Consider the following 10,610-nt stretch of genomic DNA (forward strand, 5'->3'; position numbering starts at 1 on the left):
CCCGGCCGCAGCAGGTAGCTGGGCGCCGCCGCGTAGGAGAGCAGGGCCACGCGCGCCCCCGCCGGGCAGCTCGCCGGCGAGACGTGCAGGTCGCGCAGCAGGAAGGCCAGGACGTCCTTCATGCGGGAGAAGAGGGCGGGCGACACGGTGGCCGACATCTCCAGCACCAGCACCAGCTCCATGGGGAAGAGGGGGCAGGAGGGGGCGGCGGAGGCTGCAAGGGGACAGGGAGCATCTCCGGAGGCGCCCCGAGATGCAAGCCGTGCCTTTCAGCCCGCTTATCCGCACCCGCCTCCCTCCGTGCATCCTCTGGACACGCATCCAGCCGCCTCTGCCCTTGGCTCTGCACCCGGCTGTCCCTACGTCCCCGTGGCTGCCGGCCTGGCCGCGGTCCGTCCCGCCTCCCCACCGAGCCRGTCCCCGTCCCCTGCCCGCCGTCCCCCCGCCGCTGGCCTGGGCGCTCACCGCAGCTCTGGCGGATGAAGGCCTTGAGCTCGCAGGGCTGGAGGGGAAGCACRAAGCGGGGTCAGTTCCAGCTCTCCCGCCCGTCTCCTGTATCCCAGCTGTTCCCAGCAAGGCCCCGGCCCCCTGAGAGCCCCCCTGGCTGCGACCTGCCTCGCAGCGAGGCCGGGTCCCCGTCCCCAGCCAGCCCCCCCCCAGCACCCCTTACCGTGGAGGTGGGGACGCCCGGCGAGCCCTGCGGGCCCTGGGTGCAGCGGGGAGAGGAGAGACGAGGAAAGGCAACGTTAGTACTGCGGTCGGATAGGAGGAACGAATCCCYGAGCACTGAGCTTTCCCAGTTCTCTGCAGGAAATGGGGATTTTTGCAGGCAGGAAATAGGGAATTCACAGGGAATCACCATCTCTCCTGGAGGTCCCGTGCCGCCGCGGATGCCTGTTTCTCCTCTGCTGCCGGGGATGCCCTGATGGAAAAGATGAGCACCCAGATCCCAGGGAGAGATGGGGCAGGTGACGCCGGGGACGAGGTGGGTGCTGCCGGGACGGGGCGGCCGTGCCGTACTCACCCTGCGCCCGGGCAGTCCTCGGGCACCCTTGTCCCCCTCTTCGCCTCTCTCGCCCCGTTCACCCTGGGAGGGAAAACTCAGTGGGAGCCGACCTCGTCCTTACCGGCAGTCCCAGCATCTCCCAGAGTGCAGCAATCCCGGATGCCCCTGTCCCCTCTCCGCTGCCCACATGGACCCCTCTCCCCCAAAACTCACCCGAGGCCCGAGGTGTCCCGGCACTCCCGGCGAGCCCTGGGGGAAGCAGCGCAGGTGAGCACGGCGCGACCCCAGCCCCACGCGCCCGCGGCGAGCTCTGCCCCCGCTCCGGAGGGCCCTCCCGCCCGCCGGCCTCCGTCGCCTCCCCCGTGCCGAAACGCAGCCGGCTCGGGGCGAGCGGCAGAGCGCGGYGGGGCTGGGGATGCCGCCGCGCTGCTCGTACGCCCCGGGGACTCGCGGCCGAGAGCCGCGGGGAAGCAGAGCCGGCGAGGCTGGGCAAGCGGCAGCACAGCGGGGAGAGGGGCAGAGAGCCAGCGACGGCGACTGCCAGGCTCCGGTAACGCTCCAGCGCGAGCGGCTGCCATCACCTTYGCACCCTTCCTCCCGGCAGCTCCTCTCCTGTCACAGCCGTTCTCGCCCTAAGGGGTAGAAAATCCCAAAGCAGACCACAGGACCTACACAMCCCCCCTCCTTTTCCGAGCATCCCCCTCCCCGGGCGCAGGGCAGCCTCCGCGGAGGATGCTGCACCCCTGAAAGGGGCTGGAGGTTTCTTGCACCGACCGCCTGGAGCACCCCGAGCCCCGCTGGGTGCTCCCTGCCCGGCCTTACCAGGGCTCCTTTGGGCCCCCGCGGTCCTGCGCTCCCCTTCCTGCCCCCCGCTCCTGCCTGGCCCTGGAGGAGAGAGAGGGGCTGCTGGCTGGGGTGCACTGGAGGGGGCCGGGCAGCACCACCCGCGCTGCCACCCACCTTCTCCCCCTTGGGGCCGGGTGGCCCGGCTTCTCCTGGGGAGCCGGCAGCTCCGGGAAGACCCTGGGCGAAAGGCAAAGGCGGATCAAGGATGATCCCCAGGAAGTACCTGGGGTACCACCCCAGGGAGGCGAGCGGGGGAACCTGGCACAGAGGATGGGGACGGCACCTGCAATCCTCTGCTCCCCGGGTGGCCGATGACACCCTTGGACCCTCGCAGCCCCGGCAGCCCCTGCAAAGGGAGAGCAGAGGGGGCAGTGGGGCTGCCCGGCCGGGGACGCGGGGGCCGCCGGGCTGCCCTGGCCTCACCTGCGCCCCTCCGTAGCCCTCCTCGCCCTGGGGGCCCGGGCTGCCGCGGTTCCCCTTCCTGCCCTGCGGGAAAACAGCACGGCTCAGGCTCCCGGCTCGCTCCCGATGGGGAAGAGAGCCAGCGGGGTGGGAACCGGACGCCTGGGTCCTCTGCCCCGTCCCGGAGAGGTGAGGTGGGAGCTGAGCTGCTGCGTTCAAGCTGGGGCCAAAACGCAGCTTGCTGGGCTGGAGGCAGGACGGAGACGGGGCCGGGGGCCGGGGGGGTGGACGCAGCCTTACCTGCACGCCCTTCTGCCCTTTCTGGCACGAGCTCTGCGGAGGGAAACGCCGGCAGTCGCCACGGCCCGGCACAGACCCAGCGCCGTGGGGGGGGGAGCGCCCACGCCGGTGCACGGGGACGTGTGGCGCGGCGGCACCGAGCCGGTTTGCAGCGCCCGTCCACGGCCCGGGAAAGCGGGCAGGCAGGGGAGCCGGCTGCCCTTCTCGCGGTACCTACCGCGTGTGCCGCGGGGCCCGGCGGCCCCGGAGGCCCGGGGGGCCCGTCCTCGCCGGGGTCTCCCTGGAAAGCGTTGAGGGCTCAGAGAGAAGCAGAGCTTCTGGCCGCCCTTCCCGCATTTCTTGTCCCCAAAATGGTCCTGCTGGCCGCCGGCGCTCCCCGTACCGCTGCCACCACCCGGCATCCCCCCGCGGGGTCTCAGCCCCCCGGACACCCTTACCTGGGGGCCCCCGTCTCCTCTCCACCCCGGGATGCCGGGCTGGGGGCTGCTCCTCCCGGGTGACCCCTGCGGAGCGGAGAGGGGGGATCAGCGAGCCCACATAGCGCCCGCGGCGCCCTGCTCGCGCCCGCCTGCCCCTACTCACCGCCTCGCCGGGAGGCCCRGGGAGCCCCTGCTCCCCCCGCGCGCCCCGGGAGCCTTTCTGCCCCTAGGGAAAGGCAGGAGGAAGGGATTTAGCAGCCGGCAAAGGGGCGGCGCTCGCCCCAGGCTCAGCCCTTGCAGCCTCTCACCTGCCTCCCCCTGGCTCCCTTCTCTCCGGGGCGGCCGAGGGCTCCGGCTTCGCCCTGGGAATGAGAGAGGTGTCCGTGCCCGGCCTGGATCCGGCGGCTGAGCCCGCATGGCTGGCAGGTCCCGGCTCGCCGGGGTGGCCACGGGGCGGATCGGGGGCGAGGAGCGGAGAGGGCAGCAGCTCACTTGCTCCCCGTCCACACCGTCGTAGCCGGCTTCTCCGGGCGATCCCTGCAAGGTGAGCAGCACCGTCGGAAAGCACGGCACAGCATCGGAGAGCCACGTCCTGGCTTTGCCCYGTTTGCCCCGGCACCGCGGTCCGTCATGCCCCGCCATCCTTCCCCTGCCCCGACCCGTCTCTTCCCTGCCCATCCTCCTCCTCGAGGCATCCCCGGCGCTGCCAGGTTTCCGTGGCCGTGGCTGCCGTCGGCACCAGCCGGAGCAGCCACGGGACAAACCGCAGCGCAGGGAYGTACCTGGTCCCCGGGGTGACCCATCAGGCCCTGCAACGAGACGGAGGGTTGGAGCGGGGCGGCCGCGGGCAGCTGCGCCCGGTGCGCGCCAGGCTGCGCTGGCCTCTCACCTTCGGTCCGCACTGGCCCGGGCATCCCTGCATCCCGCGGCTGCCGGGGAGGCCTCGCGGGCCCTGCTCCCCCTGCGCGGGGAGGAAAGGGGAGGCGCTCAGAGACCCTGTTCTCCAGTGGCTCTGCTCCCCGGAGCTGGCCTTGCCGGGCTCCGAAGTCCCTCGCCGCGCACCCGCCGGCCGGGCAGYGTGGCTCCCCCGGGATCACCCTCTCCCCCCACCCCCGGGGTCCCACCACCAACTCACGCCGTGCCCGTGGTCGCCCTCGTCTCCAGCATGTCCCTTGCTGCCTCGCACCCCCTAGGACAGAGAGACCGGCCCTGGGAGAGGCAGCCGCGACCCCCGGTCCAGGGACAGACCCCCGGGCTGGGAGCCAAGGCAGCTGGGCTCTGTTCCCAGCCGGGGGAGGAAAGGGAGAGGATYGCGGGCAGAGCAAGGAGCTCTCGCCTTGGGACAGGATGGCCTTTCCCTCGCCCCAGCTCGGGGCAAGGGATYGAGCTAATCCGAGCTCCCAGGGCTCCGCTTCGCCCTGGGAAGGGGCCGCGGGGCTCCACGCATGCAGCGCGGGGTGCAATGCTCCCGGGCGAGCTCACTGAAGCCCTCCACCCCCTCGGCCTTGGATTCCCAGGGCCAAAGCCCCACTTTGCTCAGAGCTTGGACTCTCGTGGACAGAAGCAGCTGCTGTGATGCTGGGGTCCGGGCAGGGCAGACCCRACTCGGCCTCAAGGCTGGGACCCGGCTTGGCGGTGCACAGCCCACGCACTGGCCCGGAGGGATGGTCCCGCACCGGGCCAGCCTGGGGACCGCTATCCTCCTGCAGACACGTCCCCGGGGCCTGGGGAAACCTATCCCACCCGGCTGGGAGAGGGAAAGGTCTCAACTTTGCTCAGACACAAGGAAAACAAACAGAGCAAGCGAATCCCCCTGGTGCCCATTTGGAGCAGTGCGGAGCCAGATGTGCACACAGCTGGACGCGCCCCAGCCTCCCGCACCGCTGACTTAGCGCGTCAGGCATGTGGCTCGGTCGCGGCCCCACGTGCCGCTGCCGGCCCCGGCGTGGCCCGGAGCATCGCTCCCGCGTCGCCCCGCCGCCCTGGCCGCGTTACCTTGGCGCCCCGGCGGCCCCCGGGGCCCCGCGGGCCGGGCAGCCCCACGCAGGTGCAGGGACAAGTGTGGCAGCACGTCCGCTCCGCGAGGGCCAGCTGCGGGGAGAGGGCGATGCAGGGGCGCTGAGCCCGTGCGGGCGCCCCGCCGCCCGGCCCCGGCCCCGGCCTTACCAGCTCCTGCGCCACGTGCCCGCCGACCTCGGGCATGTCCACGGCAAGCTGCGGGCCCTGCCCCAGCTGGCGCCCGAACTCCACCAGCTGCAGGTCCTGCAGCCCGCTGGCGTTGTTCACCACCACGGTCAGCAGCATGTCAGCCTGGCCTGGGGGGGGGGCACGGGGAGCCGTGGGGCGGCAGCTCCCTGCCTCAGTTTCCCCGCTCGCCGGGAGCAGGGCTGGCACACCATGCGGCACAGCTGGTCGTGCTCACGGTCACCCCGCTGCACGCAAGCCCGCTCCGGCGACGGTCCGGGGGTGCAAAGACGGCGCTCGCCCAGCCGGGAGCCCCGCGCCGCCCCGTCGCCTCCTCCCCACCGCCGCACCTTGCAGCGCGGCGGACGTCGCCGTCTCCTTCAGCTTCCCTGCGTCATCATCCAGCCCGTCCGTGAAGACCAGCAGCACCTGGGCGAGGAGGGGTCCGGCGCTGTGCAGCTGCGCGGGAGCCGGGGCGCCCCGCGGAGCAGCGCGCGGGCCGTACCTTGGCGTCGGCCGCCCGGCGCGCCAGCGTGCCCAGGAAGCTCTGCAGGGCGGGCTGGGTGAGGTAGGTGCGCTGGAAGGCGTGCGCCCGCGCCAGCCCCCGCAGTGTGTCCGCCCAGGGCTCGTGGAGCCAGTCCTGGAAGAGGGGCTCGCCGTCCTGCCGCGCGCTCTGCAGGCTGAGGCTCGGGCTCAGCGGGCTGCAGGTGAGGCGCTCCAGCGAGGCCACGTCCCGGAGGATGYGCTCCAGGTAGGCGTGCAGGTTGGACTGCTGGTAATCCGTGACGTCCAGGGCCGCCAGCACGTGGAGGGCGCATGGGCCTGCTGGGCAGAGCGTGGGGACCCAGCCGGCCCCTGCCTCCCCCCGCCTCCGCCCGGCCCCCCGAGGAGCGATCCCCGCAGGGATCCCCGCGAGGATCCCAGCCGCTCGCGGTGCAGTGGGGCTTTGGGATGCACCACGATCCCTGCAGCCGTGCGGTCGCTGCTCCACCTCGGGGAGCCGGAACCRGCGTGGCCCCACAGCTCCTTGGCCAGCGAGTCCCCGGACCCTCTCCTGTGCCCCTTAGTGGTGCAGATCCACTCCCCCAACCCCACAAGGACTGGTATATCCCAYGGCAGGACGCCCCTGCGGCATCGCTGCCCCCCGGGATGGCTGCGCACAGGGACATCCTCACTCACCCGCCTCCTGGCTCCAGGCCCCTCCGGCTCCGAGGATGAGCAGAGCCACAGGGATCCAGGCTCTGCACAGCCCCATGTCCCCAGTGCGGAGCGGGGACAGCGCAGGCCGCCGGGCAGGGAAGCAGCTCCTCTGCGCCCTGAACGGCGGGGTGCAAGGTGTGAGCGCAGGGCTGCGGCCAGGCGCTGAGCAGCGATGGCAATAGCGGAGCGCCCGGGCTGGGGAGGCGGCGGGCGCAGGCCTGGAGCTAGCTCCGGCTCTGCATCCGTCACCGCTGACAATAACACATGGAGCAGAGCCCAGCCGAGGGGCCGGTGCGGCCGTCCAAGCCCAGCCAGGGCTGGCCTCATCCTGCCTGGCCGTGGGGCTGTTTTGCAGATGCCGCTGGGTGCGTTTTGCTCCCCTCGCTCCTGCGCCTTATGCAATGATCTGCAATCTGGCTGCGGAGGGACTCGGGGACAGCACGAGTGAGGACGCATGGATGCCAAATCCATAAGGGAGCAAAACCTCTCCTGGCTGGTCTTTGGGGTGCGTTTTGCACTCATCGCCGGAGCTGTGAAGACGCCAACGCAGCCCACTGCCCACCCAGCTCTGCCTTCAGGGCTGCATCTTTAGTAGCTGCAGATATTTTTCAAGGGCTCCCAAAATGCTTCTCAGTGCTTGCACGGCAGCGATCTTCTCCGCCGTTCGGGAGGTGGGGGAGCAGAGGCACGGAGCGACCGGAGCATGCCGAGGATGGGACCCAGGAGTCCTGCCGCCCCGCAGCCGCCGGACCAGGCTACCTGCCTACCTTGCCAGCAGGCTGGACACAGCCTGTCCCATGCGCTGGCTGCACGGCAGGAGCAAGGGAGGAGAGAAGGTGGTCGAAGCCCCGACACCTTCAGGAATTAGCAAAGCAATGAACCAAAAACCGCGGTAGGAACCTAGGATGGAGCCGAGCCCGCGGTGTTGCGACCAGCCACCTGCAACCTCCCCAGGGCGACTTGCTCTGGAACAAGGAAACCCACGCTCTTACCTCTCCCGTCCCGGCGCCGGTGAGGGGGTCCTGGGAGCCGTATCCAAGATGCACAGAGGCAAATTAATTCTGGCCGGTGCAGCTGACCGCAGGCTGCAGGAGTTGGCCGCCTGCTTGGGAGGATGTGCGCTTGGAGGTTTATTTATTCCGCGGCTCAAGAAAACATCATATGTCAGATGCGTCAGGGGGAGCTGCGCCGCAGCCAGGGCCGAGGCTCCCGGCCTCCCCGGGCCGAGCCCACGCAGGAGCGGGCTGACGTCTCGCGGGCTCGAGCCGCGTCGCCCCTGATCCCGCTGCCAGCCCCGGCCCCTGCCAGGCCGCGAGAGGCGGCTTCCCGTCCCCGGGAAAGGCACAAGAAGCTCCTTGCGGGGCGATCTGCGGTACGAGGCCATCGATGGCCAAGGAAGACCTCCATGGTGCTTGGGAAGATGTGCCTGCCAGGGAGCCAGTTCCCAGGAAACAAAATCCAGCGTGAGAAACACAAGCTTATGTGGAGGGAGGTGGGGGGAAATATCCACCGAGGGCCCCAGGTCGCCAGGAAAGCGGCACCAGAAAGGGGCAGTAACACAGTAGGAAACGGCAGCCAGATCCTGACATAATGGATTTACATCATCCGGGGATTCAGCCGTCAGCCATCCTTCCCAGCACAGGCAAAGCACAGTGATGGAAACGGAAAGCGTTTTAAAGCCCGGCTTGTTTTTCATGAGGAATCTGTTTGTTTACTCAGGAGATAGATAGACGTTGGAGAGGAATCAGGCAGTTGCTCCGCGAGTTCCCATCCCCTGACTGTGCGCGGCAATGTGTGGGCTGAGGATGGCGTGGGGAAATAGAGCAAGACCAGTTTTCAGAGATTTATTTATTTGCTTTAAGGGGAAAAGCTTATTGGATGTCATGGTTTTGCAGTGTACGTTTTGCAATATCAGGCTAACTAGCAAAACATATCCAAGATTATCTACTGTTGGGAAAGCAAAATAATGGCTTGAGATAAGAAACGAAGCAGAGAGACTTTCCCCATGAACAGCCATGACTGGGACTGGGATGAGTCAGGCCCTGAATGCAAAAGGGAAAGATTTGGCAGGTTTTAGGGACAAAGAAAGGAGCTGAAGTGCATCCAAGCGGCGTTGCTGCCAGGGAGGTCAACAGGGGCCGGGACAGCCTGTGGACACCGGCCCTTGCTGCTTCACCTGGGCTCCTTTCCCTGCCCGGTCACCTTGGGAAGCTGTGCACGTTTGTGCGTCAGCAGCTGGATTCGAGTGGCAAAGCCATTAATTTCCCTTGCATCTGTTTAGCCAGCTTCAGCTCCGCCATATGGCACTGGGCGGGATGCTGGAGCCCTGGCGTCCTTCCTGCTCCTGCCACCAGCCCGCCCAGGGGCCTCCCTCGCCACCGGTCCCCAGGGCCACCTCCCTCCTTTCCCTGGCTCGTGGCACCAGGGCAGCTGAGGGGCTTTCCCCATCGCTCCCCGAACGCGCCCGTGGGGCCGGGCCCCCGCTCGGCCCTTTGCCCCCGCTCCGGCATGCCTCACGCTGCGGCTGCAGGCTGGAACCACGCAGGGACGGCAGGAGGACAAGGCGGCTTTGTGGGAAAGGCAGGAGAGGCTGCCAAGGCCGGGGGCTCCGGGGTCCTGGAGCGGCAGGGCCGGCAACACTGAACTTGGAGCTCTATCTAGTGGCGAGCRGGCGGCCTGACCTCGCGTCCCTCGCTGGGGCTGGGGGCACGTGCTCCACGGCCTGGGCAGGACGCAGCGGCCCCATGGCCCCCACGCTGCTACCCGGAGCAGGAAGCCTGCAACCTCTGGGACACCGAGAGCCCCCGCCGGCAGCATCGGTGAGACCAGCCTTCCCCACCGCCGGGTGTACATCCTCCTCCTCCTGCCCCCGGGCACGTCCTCGCCCCCGCTGCCCCTCATCCTCGCCTGCCACACCGCCCAGCCTTGCTCGACCTTGCAACGCGGGGCTGATGCGCAGGTGCTCCCGGGAAGCGTGCCCTTGCTCCGAGGCACGGCAGCAAGACAGACCGTGAGGCTGCTCCCCAAAGCCCCCCAGCACCATCCGACCTCGCCACGCTCGGCCTCAGCAGATCCCTTGCCCGGCACGACTCCCACCCGTCCCCCAGGTGCCCGGGGAGCCGGGGCTCGGCCTCCCGTGGGTTACACCGGGCCGGGTGGCCTTGCGGAYCTCGCCGTGGCTGGTCCAGGCTGAAGTGGCAGAGCTTTGACGGCAGGTGTCACTCACAGACCTCGGCGCACACGCGTGCACACGCATGCACACACACGCGCAGGCACACACGGGCCCGCGCGCAGCCACGCGGCCCAGCGGGCGCCCCGGCGCAGCTGCACCCCGGCCTCCCCGCCTCCCTCGCCGCCCCCCCAGGGTGCTCTCCCTGCTCTCAGCAGCCCTGAGACCGGCGCGTGGGCTGGGCACCTCCGCGTGCAGGGCTGCCTTGGGGAGACRGGGAGGGAAGGCAGCTGGAGCACGGTCCCCACACTCCCGCAGCGTCCCCGGGTGATGGGAGGCTCCTAGCTGCACACAGGACCTCAGGGGTCTGTGCTGCCCCCCAGGCAGGCTGAGCACCCCTGGGACGAGGCAGGCGTCTGTGGGCTGCAGGAGGCGGGGGATGCAGGGTGCAGGATGGAGGAGCAGGGAATATGGGGTGCAGRACCAGGGATGTGGGATGCAGGAGGCAGGACCAGGGTGCGGGACCGGGGAGATGTAGGTGCAGGGCAGGGAGATATGGGGTATGGAGCCAGGGATGTGGGACTGGGCATGCAGGACTGGCACTGGGGGATGAGCAATGGGGGAAGTGGGGTGCAAAAGGGGTGAAAGGCTGGGCCTGGGGGCTGCAGGTTTGGCCAGGGGTTGTGCGATGTGGGACCAGGGGCTGCAGGCCAAGGGCTGTGCAGGGCAGACCGGGATGCAGGACCTGGGGCTGAGGGGTGCAGGACCGGGGCTGTGCAACGCAGACTGGGGTGCACGGCTGGGGCAAGAAGGGGGGTGCAGGGATGGATCCGGGGGCCGGAAGGTGCGGATGGGAGGTTGCAGGGTGCAGAACTGGTGGTTGCAGGGTGCAGGACCAGGGCCAGGGGTTGCAGGGTGCAGGACCGGGGCTGGGGGTTGCAGGGTGCAGGACTGGGGGTTGCAGGGTGCAGGACCGGGGGTTGTGGGGTGCAAACCGGGATTTGCGAGCTGCGGACCAGGGGTTGCGGGGTGCGGGACCGGGGCTGCGGGCCGGACCGGGAGCTGCGGGACGCGGTGCCCCGGA

This window comes from Apteryx rowi, unplaced genomic scaffold (assembly GCF_003343035.1).
Source record: "Apteryx rowi isolate R43461 unplaced genomic scaffold, aptRow1 scaffold_56, whole genome shotgun sequence".
NCBI classification, from domain to species: Eukaryota; Metazoa; Chordata; class Aves; order Apterygiformes; family Apterygidae; genus Apteryx; species Apteryx rowi.